Source organism: Eptatretus burgeri, chromosome 16, assembly GCF_056783735.1.
Source record: "Eptatretus burgeri isolate ZD-2024b chromosome 16, Ebu_testis_v1, whole genome shotgun sequence".
NCBI classification, from domain to species: domain Eukaryota; kingdom Metazoa; phylum Chordata; class Myxini; order Myxiniformes; family Myxinidae; genus Eptatretus; species Eptatretus burgeri.
The window spans coordinates 47,146,245-47,166,777 of record NC_140976.1 but is presented as its reverse complement, the minus strand read 5'-3'; positions in this window follow the sequence as shown (position 1 = coordinate 47,166,777).

Sequence of the window (20,533 nt, the reverse complement as noted above, 5' to 3'; positions counted from 1 at the left end):
GCGAGGAGGCCGAGGAGAGCGCGGAGCGAGGAGGCCGAGGAGAGCGCGGAGCGAGGAGGCCGAGGAGAGCGCGGAGCGAGGAGGCCGAGGAGAGCGCGGAGCGAGGAGGCCGAGGAGAGCGCGGACCGAGGAGGCCGAGGAGAGCGCGGAGCGAGGAGAGCGCGGAGGCCGAGGAGAGCGCGGATCGAGGAGGCCGAGGAGAGCGCGGATCGAGGAGGCCGAGGAGAGCGCGGATCGAGGAGGCCGAGGAGAGCGAGGAGGCCGAGGAGAGCGCGGATCGAGGAGGCCGAGGAGAGCATGGAGCGAGGAGGCCGAGGAGAGTGCGGACCGAGGAGAGCGCGGATCGAGGAGGCCGAGGAGAGCGCGGATCGAGGAGGCCGAGGAGAGCGCGGATCGAGGAGGCCGAGGAGAGGGCGGAGCGAGGAGGCCGAGGAGAGCGCGGACCGAGGAGAGCGCGGATCGAGGAGGCCGAGGAGAGCGCGGATCGAGGAGGCCGAGGAGAGCGCGGATCGAGGAGGCCGAGGAGAGGGCGGAGAGAGGAGGCCGAGGAGAGCGCCGAGCGAGGAGGCCGAGGAAAGCACCGAGCGAGGAGGCCGAGGAGAGCGACGAGCGAGGAGGCCGAGGAGCGCGGACCGAGGAGGCCGAGGAGAGCGCCGAGCGAGGGGGCCGAGGAGAGCGCGGAGCGAGGAGGCCGAGGAGAGCGCGGAGCGAGGAGGCCGAGGAGAGCGCGGAGCGAGGAGGCCGAGGAGAGCGCGGAGCGAGGAGGCCGAGGAGAGCGCGGAGCGAGGAGGCCGAGGAGAGCGCGGAGCGAGGAGGCCGAGGAGAGCGCGGACGGAGGAGAACACGGACCGAGGAGGCCGAGGAGAGCGCGGAGCGAGGAGGCCGAGGAGAGCGCGGAGCGAGGAGGCCGAGGAGAGCGCGGATCGAGGAGGCCGAGGAGAGCGCGGATCGAGGAGGCCGAGGAGAGCGCGGATCGAGGAGGCCGAGGAGAGGGCGGAGCGAGGAGGCCGAGGAGAGCGCCGAGCGAGGAGGCCGAGGAGAGCACCGAGCGAGGAGGCCGAGGAGAGCGCCGAGCGAGGAGGCCGAGGAGAGCGCCGAGCGAGGAGGCCGAGGAGAGCGCGGAGCGAGGAGCGAGGAGAGCGCGGACCGAGGAGAGCGCGGATCGAGGAGGCCGAGGAGAGCGCGGATCGAGGAGGCCGAGGAGAGCGCGGATCGAGGAGGCCGAGGAGAGCGCGGAGCGAGGAGAGCGCGGACCGAGGAGAGCGCGGAGCGAGGAGGCCGAGGAGAGCGCGGATCGAGGAGGCCGAGGAGAGCGCGGATCGAGGAGGCCGAGGAGAGCGCGGAGCGAGGAGGCCGAGGAGAGAGCGCGGAGCGAGGAGGCCGAGGGAGAGCATGGAGCGAGGGAGGCCGAGGAGAGCGGGAGCGAGGAGGCCGAGGAGAGCGCGGATCGAGGAGGCCGAGGAGAGCGCGGATCGAGGAGGCCGAGGAGAGCGCGGATCGAGGAGGCCGAGGAGAGGGCGGAGCGAGGAGGCCGAGGAGAGCGCCGAGCGAGGAGGCCGAGGAGAGCGCGGAGCGAGGAGGCCGAGGAGAGCGCGGATCGAGGAGGCCGAGGAGAGCGCGGATCGAGGAGGCCGAGGAGAGGGCGGAGAGAGGAGGCCGAGGAGAGCGCCGAGCGAGGAGAGCGCGGACCAAGGAGAGCGCGGAGCGAGGAGGCCGAGGAGAGCGCGGACCGAGGGGGCCGAGGAGAGCGCGGAGCGAGGAGGCCGAGGAGAGCGCGGAGCGAGGAGGCCGAGGAGAGCGCGGAGCGAGGAGGCCGAGGAGAGCCCGGAGCGAGGAGGCCGAGGAGAGCGCGGACTGAGGAGACCGAGGAGAGCGAGAACCGAGGAGGCCGAGGAGAGCGAGAACCGAGGAGGCCGAGGAGAGCGAGAACCCAGGAGGCCGAGGAGAGCACGGACCGAGGAGGCCGAGGAGAGCGCGGACCGAGGAGGCCGAGGAGAGCGCGGACCGAGGAGGCCGAGGAGAGCGCGGAGCGAGGAGGCCGAGGAGAGCGCGGAGCGAGGAGGCCGAGGAGAGCGCGGAGCGAGGAGGCCGAGGGGAGCGCGGATCGAGGAGGCCGAGGAGAGCGCGGAGCGAGGAGGCCAAGGAGAGCGCGGAGCGAGGAGGCCGAGGAGAGCACGGAGCGAGGAGGCCGAGGAGAGCCCGGAGCGAGGAGGCCGAGGAGAGCGCGGAGCGCGGAGGCCGAGGAGAGCGCGGAGCGAGGAGGCCGAGGAGAGCGCGGAGCGAGGAGGCCGAGGAGAGCGAGGAGGCCGAGGAGAGCGAGGAGGCCGAGGAGAGCGCGGATCGAGGAGGCCGAGGAGAGCGCGGATCGAGGAGGCCGAGGAGAGCGCGGATCGAGGAGGCCGAGGAGAGCGCGGATCGAGGAGGCCGAGGAGAGCGCGGAGCGAGGAGGCCGAGGAGAGCGCGGAGCGAGGAGGCCGAGGAGAGCGCCGAGCGAGGAGGCCGAGGAGAGCGCCGAGCGAGGAGGCCGAGGAGAGCGAGGAGGCCGAGGAGAGCGCGGAGCGAGGAGGCCGAGGAGAGCGCGGAGCGAGGAGGCCGAGGAGAGCGCGGAGCGAGGAGGCCGAGGAGAGCGCGGAGCGAGGAGGCCGAGGAGAGCGCGGAGCGAGGAGGCCGAGGAGAGCGCGGATCGAGGAGGCCGAGGAGAGCGCGGATCGAGGAGGCCGAGGAGAGCGCGGATCGAGGAGGCCGAGGAGAGGGCGGAGCGAGGAGGCCGAGGAGAGCGCCGAGCGAGGAGGCCGAGGAGAGCGCCGAGCGAGGAGGCCGAGGAGAGCGCCGAGCGAGGAGGCCGAGGAGAGCGCCGAGCGAGGAGGCCGAGGAGAGCGCGGAGCGAGGAGGCCGAGGAGAGCGCGGAGCGAGGAGGCCGAGGAGAGCGCGGAGCGAGGAGGCCGAGGAGAGCGCGGACGGAGGAGAGCGCGGACGGAGGAGAGCACGGACCGAGGAGGCGGAGGAGAGCGCGGACCGAGGAAGCCGAGGAGAGCGAGGAGGCGGAGGAGAGCGCGGGCCGAGGAGAGCGCGGAGGCCGAGGAGAGCGCGGAGCGAGGAGGCCGAGGAGAGCGAGAACCCAGGAGGCCGAGGAGAGCCCGGAGCGAGGAGGCCGAGGAGAGCGTGGAGCGAGGAGGCCGAGGAGAGCGAGGATGCCGAGGAGAGAGGAGAGCGCGGAGCGAGGAGGCCGAGGAGAGCGCGGAGCGAGGAGGCCGAGGAGAGCGCGGAGCGAGGAGGCCGAGGAGAGCGCGGAGCGAGGAGGCCGAGGAGAGCGCGGAGCGAGGAGGCCGAGGAGAGCACGGAGCGAGGAGAGCGTGGAGCGAGGAGGCCGAGGAGAGCGCGGATCGAGGAGGCCGAGGAGAGCGCGGATCGAGGAGGCCGAGGAGAGCGCGGATCGAGGAGGCCGAGGAGAGCGCGGATCGAGGAGGCCGAGGAGAGGGCGGAGCGAGGAGGCCGAGGAGAGCGCCGAGCGAGGAGGCCGAGGAGAGCGCCGAGCGAGGAGGCCGAGGAGAGCGCCGAGCGAGGAGGCCGAGGAGAGCGCCGAGCGAGGAGGCCGAGGAGAGCGCCGAGCGAGGAGGCCGAGGAGAGCGTGGAGCGAGGAGGCCGAGGAGAGCGCGGATCGAGGAGGCCGAGGAGAGGGCGGAGCGAGGAGGCCGAGGAGAGCGCGGATCGAGGAGGCCGAGGAGAGGGCGGAACGAGGAGGCCGAGGAGAGCGCGGAGGCCGAGGAGAGCGCGGATCGAGGAGGCCGAGGAGAGCGCGGATCGAGGAGGCCGAGGAGAGCGCGGAGCGAGGAGGCCGAGGAGAGCGCCGAGCGAGGAGGCCGAGGAGAGCGCCGAGCGAGGAGGCCGAGGAGAGCGCCGAGCGAGGAGGCCGAGGAGAGCGCCGAGCGAGGAGGCCGAGGAGAGCGCGGAGCGAGGAGGCCGAGGAGAGCGCGGAGCGAGGAGGCCGAGGAGAGCGCGGAGCGAGGAGGCCGAGGAGAGCGCGGAGCGAGGAGGCCGAGGAGAGCGCGGAGCGAGGAGAGCGCGGACCGAGGAGAGCGCGGAGCGAGGAGGCCGAGGAGAGCGCGGACCGAGGAGAGCGCGGATCGAGGAGGCCGAGGAGAGCGCGGATCGAGGAGGCCGAGGAGAGCGCGGATCGAGGAGGCCGAGGAGAGCGCGGATCGAGGAGGCCGAGGAGAGCGCGGATCGAGGAGGCCGAGGAGAGCGCGGAGCGAGGAGAGCGAGGAGGCCGAGGAGAGCATGGAGCGAGGAGGCCGAGGAGAGCGCGGACCGAGGAGGCCGAGGAGAGCGCGGATCGAGGAGGCCGAGGAGAGCGCGGATCGAGGAGGCCGAGGAGAGCGCGGATCGAGGAGGCCGAGGAGAGCGCGGATCGAGGAGGCCGAGGAGAGGGCGGAGAGAGGAGGCCGAGGAGAGCGCCGAGCGAGGAGAGCGCGGACCAAGGAGAGCGCGGAGCGAGGAGGCCGAGGAGAGCGCGGACCGAGGGGGCCGAGGAGAGCGCGGAGCGAGGAGGCCGAGGAGAGCGCGGAGGCCAAGGAGAGCGCGGAGCGAGGAGGCCGAGGAGAGCGCGGAGCGAGGAGGCCGAGGAGAGCGCGGAGCGAGGAGGCCGAGGAGAGCGCGGAGCGAGGAGGCCGAGGAGAGCGCAGAGCGAGGAGGCCGAGGAGAGCGCGGAGCGAGGAGGCCGAGGAGAGCGCGGATCGAGGAGGCCGAGGAGAGCGCGGAATGAGGAGAGCGCGGATCGAGGAGGCCGAGGAGAGCGCGGATCGAGGAGGCCGAGGAAAGCGGTGATGGAAGAGGCCGAGGAGAGCGCGGAGCGAGGAGGCCGAGGGGAGCGCGGATCGAGGAGGCCGAGGAGAGCGCGGAGCGAGGAGGCCAAGGAGAGCGCAGAGCGAGGAGAGCAAGGAGCGAGGAGGCCGAGGAGAGCGAGGAGGCCGAGGAGAGCGTGGAGCGAGGAGGCCGAGGAGAGCGAGGATGCCGAGGAGAGCGCGGAGCGAGGAGAGCGCGGAGCGAGGAGGCCGAGGAGAGCGCGGATCGAGGAGGCCGAGGAGAGCGCGGATCGAGGAGGCCGAGGAGAGCGCGGATCGAGGAGGCCGAGGAGAGCGCCGAGCGAGGAGGCCGAGGAGAGCGCCGAGCGAGGAGGCCTAGGAGAGCGCCGAGCGAGGAGGCCGAGGAGAGCGTGGAGCGAGGAGGCCGAGGAGAGCGCGGATCGAGGAGGCCGAGGAGAGGGCGGAACGAGGAGGCCGAGGAGAGCGCGGAGGCCGAGGAGAGCGCGGATCGAGGAGGCCGAGGAGAGCGCGGATCGAGGAGGCCGAGGAGAGCGCGGATCGAGGAGGCCGAGGAGAGGGCGGAGCGAGGAGGCCGAGGAGAGCGCCGAGCGAGGAGGCCGAGGAGAGCGCCGAGCGAGGAGGCCGAGGAGAGCGCCGAGCGAGGAGGCCGAGGAGAGCGCCGAGCGAGGAGGCCGAGGAGAGCGCGGAGCGAGGAGGCCGAGGAGAGCGCGGAGCGAGGAGGCCGAGGAGAGCGCGGAGCGAGGAGGCCGAGGAGAGCGCGGAGCGAGGAGGCCGAGGAGAGCGCGGAGCGAGGAGGCCGAGGAGAGCGCGGAGCGAGGAGAGCGCGGACCAAGGAGAGCGCGGAGCGAGGAGGCCGAGGAGAGCGCGGATCGAGGAGGCCGAGGAGAGCGCGGATCGAGGAGGCCGAGGAGAGCGCGGATCGAGGAGGCCGAGGAGAGCGAGGAGGCCGAGGAGAGCATGGAGCGAGGAGGCCGAGGAGAGCGCGGACCGAGGAGAGCGCGGATCGAGGAGGCCGAGGAGAGCGCGGATCGAGGAGGCCGAGGAGAGCGCGGATCGAGGAGGCCGAGGAGAGGGCGGAGCGAGGGGGCCGAGGAGAGCGCGGAGCGAGGAGGCCGAGGAGAGCGCGGAGCGAGGAGGCCGAGGAGAGCGCGGATCGAGGAGGCCGAGGAGAGCGCGGATCGAGGAGGCCGAGGAGAGCGCGGAGCGAGGAGGCCGAGGAGAGCGCGGAGCGAGGAGGCCGAGGAGAGCGCGGAGCGAGGAGGCCGAGGAGAGCGCGGAGCGAGGAGGCCGAGGAGAGCGCGGAGCGAGGAGGCCGAGGAGAGCGCGGAGCGAGGAGGCCGAGGAGAGCGCGAGGAGGCCGAGGAGAGCGCGGAGCGAGGAGGCCGAGGAGAGCGCGGGAGGCCAAGGAGAGCGCCGAGCGAGGAGGCCGAGGAGAGCGCGAGCGAGGAGGCCGAGGAGAGCGTGGACCGAGGAGGCCGAGGAGAGCGCCGGAGGAGGAGAGGACCGAGGAGGCCGAGGAGAGCGCGGAGCGAGGAGGCCGAGGAGAGCGCGGAGCGAGGAGGCCGAGGAGAGCGCGGAGCGAGGAGGCCGAGGAGAGCGCGGATCGAGGAGGCCGAGGAGAGCGCGGATCGAGGAGGCCGAGGAGAGCGCGGATCGAGGAGGCCGAGGAGAGGGCGGAGCGAGGAGGCCGAGGAGAGCGCCGAGCGAGGAGGCCGAGGAGAGCGCCGAGCGAGGAGGCCGAGGAGAGCGCCGAGCGAGGAGGCCGAGGAGAGCGCCGAGCGAGGAGGCCGAGGAGAGCGCGGAGCGAGGAGGCCGAGGAGAGCGCGGAGCGAGGAGGCCGAGGAGAGCGCGGAGCGAGGAGGCCGAGGAGAGCGCGGAGCGAGGAGGCCGAGGAGAGCGCGGAGCGAGGAGAGCGCGGACCAAGGAGAGCGCGGAGCGAGGAGGCCGAGGAGAGCGCGGATCGAGGAGGCCGAGGAGAGCGCGGATCGAGGAGGCCGAGGAGAGCGAGGAGGCAGAGGAGAGCATGGAGCGAGGAGGCCGAGGAGAGCGAGGAGGCCGAGGAGAGCGCGGATCGAGGAGGCCGAGGAGAGCGCGGATCGAGGAGGCCGAGGAGAGCGCGGATCGAGGAGGCCGAGGAGAGGGCGGAGCGAGGAGGCCGAGGAGAGCGCGGACCGAGGAGAGCGCGGATCGAGGAGGCCGAGGAGAGCGCGGATCGAGGAGGCCGAGGAGAGCGCGGATCGAGGAGGCCGAGGAGAGGGCGGAGAGAGGAGGCCGAGGAGAGCGCCGAGCGAGGAGAGCGCGGACCAAGGAGAGCGCGGAGCGAGGAGGCCGAGGAGAGCGCGGACCGAGGGGGCCGAGGAGAGCGCAGAGCGAGGAGGCCGAGGAGAGCGCGGAGGCCAAGGAGAGCGCGGAGCGAGGAGGCCGAGGAGAGCGCGGAGCGAGGAGGCCGAGGAGAGCGCGGAGCGAGGAGGCCGAGGAGAGCGAGAACCGAGGAGAGCGAGAACCGAGGAGGCCGAGGAGAGCGAGAACCGAGGAGGCCGAGGAGAGCGAGAACCCAGGAGGCCGAGGAGAGCGCGGACCGAGGAGGCCGAGGAGAGCGCGGACGGAGGAGAACACGGACCGAGGAGGCCGAGGAGAGCGCGGACCGAGGGGGCCGAGGAGAGCGCGGAGCGAGGAGGCCGAGGAGAGCGCGGAGGCCAAGGAGAGCGCGGAGCGAGGAGGCCGAGGAGAGCGCGGAGCGAGGAGGCCGAGGAGAGCGCGGAGCGAGGAGGCCGAGGAGAGCGCGGAGCGAGGAGAGCAAGGAGCGAGGAGGCCGAGGAGAGCGCGGAGCGAGGAGGCCGAGGAGAGCGCGGAGCGAGGAGGCCGAGGAGAGCGCGGAGCGAGGAGGCCGAGGAGAGCGCGGAGCGAGGAGGCCGAGGAGAGCGCGGAGCGAGGAGAGCGCGGAGCGAGGAGGCCGAGGAGAGCGCGGAGCGAGGAGGCCGAGGAGAGCGCGGATCGAGGAGGCCGAGGAGAGCGCGGATCGAGGAGGCCGAGGAGAGCGCGGATCGAGGAGGCCGAGGAGAGCGCGGATCGAGGAGGCCGAGGAGAGCGCGGATCGAGGAGGCCGAGGAGAGCGCGGAACGAGGAGGCCGAGGAAAGCGGTGATGGAAGAGGCCGAGCAGAGTGCGGAGTGAGGAGGCCGAGGGGAGCGCGGATCGAGGAGGCCGAGGAGAGCGCGGAGCGAGGAGGCCAAGGAGAGCGCAGAGCGAGGAGAGCAAGGAGCGAGGAGGCCGAGGAGAGCCCGGAGCGAGGAGAGCGCGGAGCGAGGAGGCCGAGGAGAGCGCGGATCGAGGAGGCCGAGGAGAGCGCGGAGCGAGGAGGCCAAGGAGAGCGCAGAGCGAGGAGAGCAAGGAGCGAGGAGGCCGAGGAGAGCCCGGAGCGAGGAGGCCGAGGAGAGCGTGGAGCGAGGAGGCCGAGGAGAGCGAGGATGCCGAGGAGAGCGAGGAGGCCGAGGGGAGCGTGGATCGAGGAGGCCGAGGAGAGCGCGGAGCGAGGAGGCCGAGGAGAGCGCCGAGCGAGGAGGCCGAGGAGAGCGCCGAGCGAGGAGGCCGAGGAGAGCGCGGAGCGAGGAGGCCGAGGAGAGCGCGGAGCGAGGAGGCCGAGGAGAGCGCGGAGCGAGGAGGCCGAGGAGAGCGCGGATCGAGGCCGAGGAGAGCGCGGATCGAGGAGGCCGAGGAGAGCGCGGATCGAGGAGGCCGAGGAGAGCGCGGATCGAGGAGGCCGAGGAGAGGGCGGAGCGAGGAGGCCGAGGAGAGCGCCGAGCGAGGAGGCCGAGGAGAGCGCCGAGCGAGGAGGCCGAGGAGAGCGCCGAGCGAGGAGGCCGAGGAGAGCGCCGAGCGAGGAGGCCGAGGAGAGCGCCGAGCGAGGAGGCCGAGGAGAGCGCGGAGCGAGGAGGCCGAGGAGAGCGCGGAGCGAGGAGGCCGAGGAGAGCGCGGAGCGAGGAGGCCGAGGAGAGCGCGGAGCGAGGAGGCCGAGGAGAGCGCGGAGCGAGGAGAGCGCGGACCGAGGAGAGCGCGGATCGAGGAGGCCGAGGAGAGCGCGGATCGAGGAGCGCGGATCGAGGAGGCCGAGGAGAGCGCGGATCGAGGAGGCCGAGGAGAGCGAGGAGGCCGAGGAGAGCATGGAGCGAGGAGGCCGAGGAGAGCGCGGACCGAGGAGAGCGCGGATCGAGGAGGCCGAGGAGAGCGCGGATCGAGGAGGCCGAGGAGAGCGCGGATCGAGGAGGCCGAGGAGAGGGCGGAGCGAGGAGGCCGAGGAGAGCGCGGACCGAGGAGAGCGCGGATCGAGGAGGCCGAGGAGAGCGCGGATCGAGGAGGCCGAGGAGAGCGCGGATCGAGGAGGCCGAGGAGAGGGCGGAGAGAGGAGGCCGAGGAGAGCGCCGAGCGAGGAGGCCGAGGAGAGCGCGGAGCGAGGAGGCCGAGGAGAGCGCGGACCGAGGGGGCCGAGGAGAGCGCGGAGCGAGGAGGCCGAGGAGAGCGCGGAGGCCGAGGAGAGCGCGGAGCGAGGAGGCCGAGGAGAGCGCGGAGCGAGGAGGCCGAGGAGAGCGCGGAGGCCGAGGAGAGCGCGGAGCGAGGAGGCCGAGGAGAGCGCGCAGCGAGGAGGCCGAGGAGAGCGTGGACTGAGGAGGCCGAGGAGAGCGCGGACGGAGGAGAGCACGGACCGAGGAGGCGGAGGAGAGCGCGGACCGAGGAAGCTGAGGAGAGCGCGGAGCGAGGAGGCCGAGGAGAGCGCGGAGGCCGAGGAGAGCGCGGAGCGAGGAGGCCGAGGAGAGCGCGGATCGAGGAGGCCGAGGAGAGCGCGGATCGAGGAGGCCGAGGAGAGCGCGGAGCGAGGAGGCCGAGGAGAGGGCGGAGCGAGGAGGCCGAGGAGAGCGCCGAGCGAGGAGGCCGAGGAGAGTGCCGAGCGAGGAGGCCGAGGAGAGCGCCGAGCGAGGAGGCCGAGGAGAGCGCGGAGCGAGGAGGCCGAGGAGAGCGCGGAGCGAGGAGGCCGAGGAGAGCGCGGAGCGAGGAGGCCGAGGAGAGCGCGGAGCGAGGAGGCCGAGGAGAGCGCGGAGCGAGGAGAGCGCGGACCAAGGAGAGCGCGGAGCGAGGAGGCCGAGGAGAGCGCGGAGCGAGGAGGCCGAGGAGAGCGCGGAGCGAGGAGGCCGAGGAGAGCGCGGAGCGAGGAGGCCGAGGAGGCCGAGGAGAGCATGGAGCGAGGAGGCCGAGGAGAGCGCGGACCGAGGAGAGCGCGGATCGAGGAGGCCGAGGAGAGCGCGGATCGAGGAGGCCGAGGAGAGCGCGGATCGAGGAGGCCGAGGAGAGGGCGGAGCGAGGAGGCCGAGGAGAGCGCGGAGCGAGGAGGCCGAGGAGAGCGCGGATCGAGGAGGCCGAGGAGAGCGCGGATCGAGGAGGCCGAGGAGAGCGCGGATCGAGGAGGCCGAGGAGAGGGCGGAGAGAGGAGGCCGAGGAGAGCGCCGAGCGAGGAGAGCGCGGACCAAGGAGAGCGCGGAGCGAGGAGGCCGAGGAGAGCGCGGACCGAGGGGGCCGAGGAGAGCGCGGAGGCCGAGGAGAGCGCGGAGGCCAAGGAGAGTGTGGAGCGAGGAGGCCGAGGAGAGCGCGCAGCGAGGAGGCCGAGGAGAGCGTGGACTGAGGAGGCCGAGGAGAGCGAGAACCGAGGAGAGCGAGAACCGAGGAGGCCGAGGAGAGCGAGAACCGAGGAGGCCGAGGAGAGCGAGAACCCAGGAGGCCGAGGAGAGCGCGGACCGAGGAGGCCGAGGAGAGCGCGGACGGAGGAGAACACGGACCGAGGAGGCCGAGGAGAGCGCGGACCGAGGAGGCCGAGGAGAGCGCGGAGCGAGGAGGCCGAGGAGAGCGCGGAGCGAGGAGGCCGAGGAGAGCGCGGAGCGAGGAGGCCGAGGAGAGCGCGGAGCGAGGAGGCCGAGGAGAGCGCGGAGCGAGGAGGCCAAGGAGAGCGCGGAGCGAGGAGAGCAAGGAGCGAGGAGGCCGAGGAGAGCCCGGAGCGAGGAGGCCGAGGAGAGCGCGGAGCGAGGAGGCCGAGGAGAGCGCGGAGCGAGGAGGCCGAGGAGAGCGCGGAGCGAGGAGGCCGAGGAGAGCGCGGAGCGAGGAGAGCACGGAGCGAGGAGAGCGCGGAGCGAGGAGGCCGAGGAGAGCGCGGATCGAGGAGGCCGAGGAGAGCGCGGATCGAGGAGGCCGAGGAGAGCGCGGATCGAGGAGGCCGAGGAGAGCGCGGATCGAGGAGGCCGAGGAGAGGGCGGAGCGAGGAGGCCGAGGAGAGCGCCGAGCGAGGAGGCCGAGGAGAGCGCCGAGCGAGGAGGCCGAGGAGAGCGCCGAGCGAGGAGGCCGAGGAGAGCGCGGAGCGAGGAGGCCGAGGAGAGCGCGGAGCGAGGAGGCCGAGGAGAGCGCGGAGCGAGGAGGCCGAGGAGAGCGCGGAGCGAGGAGGCCGAGGAGAGCGCGGAGGCCGAGGAGAGCGCGGATCGAGGAGGCCGAGGAGAGCGCGGATCGAGGAGGCCGAGGAGAGCGCGGATCGAGGAGGCCGAGGAGAGGGCGGAGCGAGGAGGCCGAGGAGAGCGCCGAGCGAGGAGGCCGAGGAGAGCGCCGAGCGAGGAGGCCGAGGAGAGCGCCGAGCGAGGAGGCCGAGGAGAGCGCCGAGCGAGGAGGCCGAGGAGAGCGCGGAGCGAGGAGGCCGAGGAGAGCGCGGAGCGAGGAGGCCGAGGAGAGCGCGGAGCGAGGAGGCCGAGGAGAGCGCGGACCGAGGAGGCCGAGGAGAGTGCGGACGGAGGAGAGCATGGACCGAGGAGGCCAAGGAGAGCGCGGACCGAGGAGGCCGAGGAGAGCGCGGACCGAGGAGGCCGAGGAGAGCGAGGAGGCCAAGGAGAGCGCGGAGCAAGGAGGCCGAGGAGAGCGATAACCCAGGAGGCCGAGGAGAGCGAGAACCCAGGAGGCCGAGGAGAGCGAGAACCGAGGAGGCCGAGGAGAGCGCCGAGCGAGGAGGCCGAGGAGAGCAACGAGCGAGGAGGCCGAGGAGAGCGCCGAGCGAGGAGGCCGAGGAGAGCGCCGAGCGAGGAGGCCGAGGAGAGCGCGGAGCGAGGAGGCCGAGGAGAGCGCGGAGCGAGGAGGCCGAGGAGAGCGCGGAGCGAGGAGGCCGAGGAGAGCGCGGAGCGAGGAGGCCGAGGAGAGCGCGGAGCGAGGAGAGCGCGGACCAAGGAGAGCGCGGAGCGAGGAGGCCGAGGAGAGCGCGGACCGAGGAGAGCGCGGATCGAGGAGGCCGAGGAGAGCGCGGATCGAGGAGGCCGAGGAGAGCGCGGATCGAGGAGGCCGAGGAGAGCGCGGATCGAGGAGGCCGAGGAGAGCGCGGATCGAGGAGGCCAAGGAGAGCGCGGAGCGAGGAGAGCGAGGAGGCCGAGGAGAGCATGGAGCGAGGAGGCCGAGGAGAGCGCGGACCGAGGAGGGCGAGGAGAGCGCGGATCGAGGAGGCCGAGGAGAGGGCGGAGCGAGGAGGCCGAGGAGAGCGCGGACCGAGGAGAGCGCGGATCGAGGAGGCCGAGGAGAGGGCGGAGAGAGGAGGCCGAGGAGAGCGCCGAGCGAGGAGAGCGCGGACCAAGGAGAGCGCGGAGCGAGGAGGCCGAGGAGAGCGCGGACCGAGGGGGCCGAGGAGAGCGCGGAGCGAGGAGGCCGAGGAGAGCGCGGAGCGAGGAGGCCGAGGAGAGCGCGGAGCGAGGAGGCCGAGGAGAGCGCGGAGCGAGGAGGCCGAGGAGAGCGCGGAGCGAGGAGGCCGAGGAGAGCGCCGAGCGAGGAGGCCAAGGAGAGCGCCGAGCGAGGAGGCCGAGGAGAGCGCGGAGCGAGGAGGCCGAGGAGAGCGCGGATCGAGGAGGCCGAGGAGAGGGCGGAGCGAGGAGGCCGAGGAGAGCGCGGATCGAGGAGGCCGAGGAGAGGGCGGAACGAGGAGGCCGAGGAGAGCGCGGAGGCCGAGGAGAGCGCGGATCGAGGAGGCCGAGGAGAGCGCGGATCGAGGAGGCCGAGGAGAGCGCGGAGCGAGGAGGCCGAGGAAAGCGCCGAGCGAGGAGGCCGAGGAGAGCAACGAGCGAGGAGGCCGAGGAGAGCGCCGAGCGAGGAGGCCGAGGAGAGCGCCGAGCGAGGAGGCCGAGGAGAGCGCGGAGCGAGGAGGCCGAGGAGAGCGCGGAGCGAGGAGGCCGAGGAGAGCGCGGAGCGAGGAGGCCGAGGAGAGCGCGGAGCGAGGAGGCCGAGGAGAGCGCGGAGCGAGGAGAGCGCGGACCAAGGAGAGCGCGGAGCGAGGAGGCCGAGGAGAGCGCGGACCGAGGAGAGCGCGGATCGAGGAGGCCGAGGAGAGCGCGGATCGAGGAGGCCGAGGAGAGCGCGGATCGAGGAGGCCGAGGAGAGCGCGGATCGAGGAGGCCGAGGAGAGCGCGGATCGAGGAGGCCAAGGAGAGCGCGGAGCGAGGAGAGCGAGGAGGCCGAGGAGAGCATGGAGCGAGGAGGCCGAGGAGAGCGCGGACCGAGGAGGGCGAGGAGAGCGCGGATCGAGGAGGCCGAGGAGAGGGCGGAGCGAGGAGGCCGAGGAGAGCGCGGACCGAGGAGAGCGCGGATCGAGGAGGCCGAGGAGAGGGCGGAGAGAGGAGGCCGAGGAGAGCGCCGAGCGAGGAGAGCGCGGACCAAGGAGAGCACGGAGCGAGGAGGCCGAGGAGAGCGCGGACCGAGGGGGAAGAGGAGAGCGCGGAGCGAGGAGGCCGAGGAGAGCGCGGAGCGAGGAGGCCGAGGAGAGCGCGGAGCGAGGAGGCCGAGGAGAGCGCGGAGCGAGGAGGCCGAGGAGAGCGCGGAGCGAGGAGGCCGAGGAGAGCGCGGAGCGAGGAGGCCGAGGAGAGCGCCGAGCGATGAGGCCGAGGAGAGCGCGGAGCGAGGAGGCCGAGGAGAGCGCGGAACGAGGAGTCCGAGGAGAGCGCGGAACGAGGAGTCCGAGGAGAGCGCGGGACGAGGAGGCCGAGGAGAGCGCGGAACGAGGAGGCCGAGGAAAGCGGTGATGGAAGAGGCCGAGCAGAGTGCGGAGTGAGGAGGCCGAGGGGAGCGCGGATCGAGGAGGCCGAGGAGAGCGCGGAGCGAGGAGGCCAAGGAGAGCGCGGAGCGAGGAGAGCAAGGAGCGAGGAGGCTGAGGAGAGCGCGGAGGCCGAGGAGAGCGCGGAGCGAGGAGGCCGAGGAGAGCGCGGAGCGAGGAGGCCGAGGAGAGCGCGGAGCGAGGAGAGCGAGGAGGCCGAGGAGAGCGCGGATCGAGGAGGCCGAGGAGAGCGCAGATCGAGGAGGCCGAGGAGAGCGCAGATCGAGGAGGCCGAGGAGAGCGCCGAGCGAGGAGGCCGAGGAGAGCGCCGAGCGAGGAGGCCGAGGAGAGCGCCGAGCGAGGAGGCCGAGGAGAGCGCGGAGCGAGGAGGCCGAGGAGAGCGCGGAGCGAGGAGGCCGAGGAGAGCGCGGAGCGAGGAGGCCGAGGAGAGCGCGGAGGCCGAGGAGAGCGCGGATCGAGGAGGCCGAGGAGAGCGCGGATCGAGGAGGCCGAGGAGAGCGCGGATCGAGGAGGCCGAGGAGAGGGCGGAGCGAGGAGGCCGAGGAGAGCGCCGAGCGAGGAGGCCGAGGAGAGCGCCGAGCGAGGAGGCCGAGGAGAGCGCCGAGCGAGGAGGCCGAGGAGAGCGCCGAGCGAGGAGGCCGAGGAGAGCGCAGAGCGAGGAGGCCGAGGAGAGCGCGGAGCGAGGAGGCCGAGGAGAGCGCGGAGCGAGGAGGCCGAGGAGAGCGCGGAGCGAGGAGGCCGAGGAGAGCGCGGCGCGAGGAGGCCGAGGAGAGCGCAGAGCGAGGAGCGCGTGGACCAAGGAGAGCGCGGAGCGAGGAGGCCGAGGAGAGCGCGGAGCGAGGAGGGCGAGGCGAGCGCGGATCGAGGAGGCCGAGGAGAGCGCGGATCGAGGAGGCCGAGGAGAGCGAGGAGGCAGAGGAGAGCATGGAGCGAGGAGGCCGAGGAGAGCGCGGACCGAGGTGAGCGCGGATCGAGGAGGCCGAGGAGAGCGCGGATCGAGGAGGCCGAGGAGAGCGCGGATCGAGGAGGCCGAGGAGAGGGCGGAGCGAGGAGGCCGAGGAGAGCGCGGACCGAGGAGAGCGCGGATCGAGGAGGCCGAGGAGAGCGCGGATCGAGGAGGCCGAGGAGAGCGCGGATCGAGGAGGCCGAGGAGAGGGCGGAGAGAGGAGGCCGAGGAGAGCGCGGAGCGAGGAGGCCGAGGAGAGCGCGGACCGAGGAGGCCGAGGAGAGCGCGGACCGAGGAGGCCGAGGAGAGCGCGGACCGAGGAGGCCGAGGAGAGCGCGGAGGCCGAGGAGAGCGCGGAGGCCGAGGAGAGCGCGGAGCGAGGAGGCCGAGGAGAGCGCAGAGGCCAAGGAGAGCGTGGAGCGAGGAGAGCGCGGAGCGAGGAGGCCGAGGAGAGCGTGGACTGAGGAGGCCGAGGAGAGCGCGGACGGAGGAGAACACGGACCGAGGAGGCCGAGGAGAGCGCGGAGCGAGGAGGCCGAGGAGAGCGCGGAGCGAGGAGGCCGAGGAGAGCGCGGATCGAGGAGGCCGAGGAGAGCGCGGATCGAGGAGGCCGAGGAGAGCGCGGATCGAGGAGGCCGAGGAGAGCGCGGATCGAGGAGGCCGAGGAGAGGGCGGAGCGAGGAGGCCGAGGAGAGCGCCGAGCGAGGAGGCCGAGGAGAGCACCGAGCGAGAAGGCCGAGGAGAGTGCCGAGCGAGGAGGCCGAGGAGAGCGCCGAGCGAGGAGGCCGAGGAGAGCGCGGAGCGAGGAGGCCGAGGAGAGCGCGGAGCGAGGAGGCCGAGGAGAGCGCGGAGCGAGGAGGCCGAGGAGAGCGCGGAGCGAGGAGGCCGAGGAGAGCGCGGAGCGAGGAGAGCGCGGACCAAGGAGAGCGCGGAGCGAGGAGGCCGAGGAGAGCGCGGATCAAGGAGGCCGAGGAAAGCGCGGATCGAGGAGCGCGGATCGAGGAGGCCGAGGAGAGCGCAGATCGAGGAGGCCGAGGAGAGCGAGGAGAGCATGGAGCGAGGAGTCCGAGGAGAGCGCGGACCGAGGAGAGCGCGGATCGAGGAGGCCGAGGAGAGCGCGGATCGAGGAGGCCGAGGAGAGCGCGGATCGAGGAGGCCGAGGAGAGGGCGGAGCGAGGAGGCCGAGGAGAGCGCGGACCGAGGAGAGCGCGGATCGAGGAGGCCGAGGAGAGCGCGGATCGAGGAGGCCGAGGAGAGCGCGGATCGAGGAGGCCGAGGAGAGGGCGGAGAGAGGAGGCCGAGGAGAGCGCCGAGCGAGGAGAGCGCGGACCAAGGAGAGCGCGGAGCGAGGAGGCCGAGGAGAGCGCGGATCGAGGAGGCCGAGGAGAGCGCGGGAGGCCGAGGAGAGCGCGGAGGCCAAGGAGAGCGTGCAGCGAGGAGGCTGAGGAGAGCGCGGAGCGAGGAGGCCGAGGAGAGCGTGGACGAGGAGGCCGAGGAGAGCGAGAACCGAGGAGAGCGAGAACCGAGGAGGCCGAGGAGAGCGAGAACCGAGGAGGCCGAGGAGTGCGAGAACCCAGGAGGCCGAGGAGAGCGCGGACCGAGGAGGCCGAGGAGAGCGCGGACGGAGGAGAACACGGACCGAGGAGGCCGAGGAGAGCGCGGACCGAGGAGGCCGAGGAGAGCGCGGAGCGAGGAGGCCGAGGAGAGCGCGGAGGCCGAGGAGAGCGCGGAGCGAGGAGGCCGAGGGGAGCGCGGATCGAGGAGGCCGAGGAGAGCGCGGAGCGAGGAGGCCAAGGAGAGCGCGGAGCGAGGAGAGCAAGGAGCGAGGAGGCCGAGGAGAGCCCGGAGCGAGGAGGCCGAGGAGAGCGTGGAGCGAGGAGGCCGAGGAGAGCGCGGAGCGAGGAGGCCGAGGAGAGCGCGGAGCGAGGAGGCCGAGGAGAGCGCGGAGCGAGGAGAGCGAGGAGGCCGAGGAGAGCGCGGATCGAGGAGGCCGAGGAGAGCGCGGATCGAGGAGGCCGAGGAGAGCGCGGATCGAGGAGGCCGAGGAGAGCGCGGATCGAGGAGGCCGAGGAGAGCGCGGATCGAGGAGGCCGAGGAGAGCGCGGATCGAGGAGGCCGAGGAGAGGGCGGAACGAGGAGGCCGAGGAAAGCGGTGATGGAAGAGGCCGAGCAGAGTGCGGAGTGAGGAGGCCGAGGGGAGCGCGGATCGAGGAGGCCGAGGAGAGCGCGGAGCGAGGAGGCCAAGGAGAGCGCGGAGCGAGGAGAGCAAGGAGCGAGGAGGCTGAGGAGAGCGCGGAGGCCGAGGAGAGCGCGGAGCGAGGAGGCCGAGGGCAGCGCGGATCGAGGAGGCCGAGGAGAGCGCGGAACGAGGAGGCCAAGGAGAGCGCGGAGCGAGGAGAGCAAGGAGCGAGGAGGCTGAGGAGAGCGCGGAGCGAGGAGGCCGAGGAGAGCGCGGAGCGAGGAGGCCGAGGAGAGCGCGGAGCGAGGAGAGCGAGGAGGCCGAGGAGAGCGCGGATCGAGGAGGCCGAGGAGAGCGCAGATCGAGGAGGCCGAGGAGAGCGCCGAGCGAGGAGGCCGAGGAGAGCGCCGAGCGAGGAGGCCGAGTAGAGCGTGGAGCGAGGAGGCCGAGGAGAGCGCGGAGCGAGGAGGCCGAGGAGAGCGCGGAGCGAGGAGGCCGAGGAGAGCGCGGAGGCCGAGGAGAGCGCGGATCGAAGAGGCCGAGGAGAGCGCGGATCGAGGAGGCCGAGGAGAGCGCGGATCGAGGAGGCCGAGGAGAGGGCGGAGCGAGGAGGCCGAGGAGAGCGCCGAGCGAGGAGGCCGAGGAGAGCGCCGAGCGAGGAGGCCGAGGAGAGTGCCGAGCGAGGAGGCCGAGGAGAGCGCCGAGCGAGGAGGCCGAGGAGAGCGCAGAGCGAGGAGGCCGAGGAGAGCGCGGAGCGAGGAGGCCGAGGAGAGCGCGGAGCGAGGAGGCCGAGGAGAGCGCGGAGCGAGGAGGCCGAGGAGAGCGCGGCGCGAGGAGGCCGAGGAGAGCGCGGAGCGAGGAGCGCGTGGACCAAGGAGAGCGCGGAGCGAGGAGGCCGAGGAGAGCGCGGATCGAGGAGGCCGAGGAGAGCGCGGATCGAGGAGGCCAAGGAGAGCGCGGAACTAGGAGGCCGAGGAGAGCGAGGAGGCCGAGGAGAGCATGGAGCGAGGAGGCCGAGGAGAGCGTGGACCGAGGAGAGCGCGGATCGAGGAGGCCGAGGGGAGCGCGGATCGAGGAGGCCGAGGAGAGCGCGGATCGAGAAGGCCGAGGAGAGGGCGGAGCGAGGAGGCCGAGGAGAGCTCGGACCGAGGAGAGCGCGGATCGAGGAGGCCGAGGAGAGCGCGGATCGAGGAGGCCGAGGAGAGCGTGGATCGAGGAGGCCGAGGAGAGGGCGGAGAGAGGAGGCCGAGGAGAGCGCGGAGCGAGGAGGCCGAGGAGAGCGCGGACCGAGGAGGCCGAGGAGAGCGCGGACCGAGGAGGCCGAGGAGAGCGCGGACCGAGGAGGCCGAGGAGAGCGCGGAAGCCGAGGAGAGCGCGGAGGCCGAGGAGAGCGCGGAGCGAGGAGGCCGAGGAGAGCGCGGAGGCCAAGGAGAGTGTGGAGCGAGGAGGCCGAGGAGAGCGCGCAGCGAGGAGGCCGAGGAGAGCGTGGACCGAGGAGGCCGAGGAGAGCGCGGACGGAGGAGAACACGGACCGAGGAGGCCGAGGAGAGCGCGGACCGAGGAGGCCGAGGAGAGCGCGGAGCGAGGAGGCCGAGGAGAGCGCGGAGGCCGAGGAGAGCGCGGATCGAAGAGGCCGAGGAGAGCGCGGATCGAGGAGGCCGAGGAGTGCGCGGATCGAGGAGGCCGAGGAGAGGGCGGAGCGAGGAGGCCGAGGAGAGCGCCGAGCGAGGAGGCCGAGGAGAGCACCGAGCGAGAAGGCCGAGGAGAGTGCCGAGCGAGGAGGCCGAGGAGAGTGCCGAGCGAGGAGGCCGAGGAGAGCGCGGAGCGAGGAGGCCGAGGAGAGCGCGGAGCGAGGAGGCCGAGGAGAGCGCGGAGAGAGGAGGCCGAGGAGAGCGCGGAGCGAGGAGGCCGAGGAGAGCGCGGAGCGAGGAGAGCGCGGACCAAGGAGAGCGCGGAGCGAGGAGGCCGAGGAGAGCGCGGATCGAGGAGGCCGAGGAGAGCGCGGATCGAGGAGGCCAAGGAGAGCGCGGAACTAGGAGGCCGAGGAGGCCGAGGAGAGCATGGAGCGAGGAGGCCGAGGAGAGCGCGGACCGAGGAGAGCGCGGATCGAGGAGGCCGAGGAGATCGCGGATCGAGGATGCCGAGGAGAGCGCGGATCGAGAAGGCCGAGGAGAGGGCGGAGCGAGGAGGCCGAGGAGAGCTCGGACCGAGGAGAGCGCGGATCGAGGAGGCCGAGGAGAGCGCGGATCGAGGAGGCCGAGGAGAGCGCAGATCGAGGAGGCCGAGGAGAGGGCGGAGAGAGGAGGCCGAGGAGAGCGCCGAGCGAGGAGAGCGCAGACCAAGGAGAGCGCGGAGCGAGGAGGCCGAGGAGAGCGCGGACCGAGGAGGCCGAGGAGAGCGCGGAGGCCGAGGAGAGCGCGGAGGCCAAGGAGAGCGTGCAGCGAGGAGGCTGAGGAGAGCGCGGAGCGAGGAGGCCGAGGAGAGCGTGGACTGAGGAGGCCGAGGAGAGCGAGAACCGAGGAGAGCGAGAACCGAGGAGGCCGAGGAGAGCGAGAACCGAGGAGGCCGAGGAGTGCGAGAACCCAGGAGGCCGAGGAGAGCGCGGACCGAGGAGGCCGAGGAGAGCGCGGACGGAGGAGAACACGGACCGAGGAGGCCGAGGAGAGCGCGGACCGAGGAGGCCGAGGAGAGCGCGGAGCGAGGAGGCCGAGGAGAGCGCGGAGGCCGAGGAGAGCGCGGAGCGAGGAGGCCGAGGGGAGCGCGGATCGAGGAGGCCGAGGAGAGCGCGGAGCGAGGAGGCCAAGGAGAGCGCGGAGCGAGGAGAGCAAGGAGCGAGGAGGCCGAGGAGAGCCCGGAGCGAGGAGGCCGAGGAGAGTGCGGAGCGAGGAGGCCGAGGAGAGCGCGGAGCGAGGAGGTCGAGGAGAGCGCGGAGCGAGGAGGCCGAGGAGAGCGCGGAGCGAGGAGAGCGAGGAGGCCGAGGAGAGCGCGGATCGAGGAGGCCGAGGAGAGCGCGGATCGAGGAGGCCGAGGAGAGCGCGGATCGAGGAGGCCGAGGAGAGCGCGGATCGAGGAGGCCGAGGAGAGCGCGGATCGAGGAGGCCGAGGAGAGGGCGGAGCGAGGAGGCCGAGGAGAGCGCCGAGCGAGGAGGCCGAGGAGAGCGCCGAGCGAGGAGGCCGAGGAGAGCGCCGAGCGAGGAGGCCGAGTAGAGCGCGGAGCGAGGAGGCCGAGGAGAGCGCGGAGCGAGGAGGCCGAGGAGAGCGCGGAGCGAGGAGGCCGAGGAGAGCGCGGAGCGAGGAGGCCGAGGAGAGCGCGGAGGCCGAGGAGAGCGCGGATCGAAGAGGCCGAGGAGAGCGCGGATCGAGGAGGCCGAGGAGAGCGCGGATCGAGGAGGCCGAGGAGAGGGCGGAGCGAGGAGGCCGAGGAGAGCGCCGAGCGAGGAGGCCGAGGAGAGCGCCGAGCGAGGAGGCCGAGGAGAG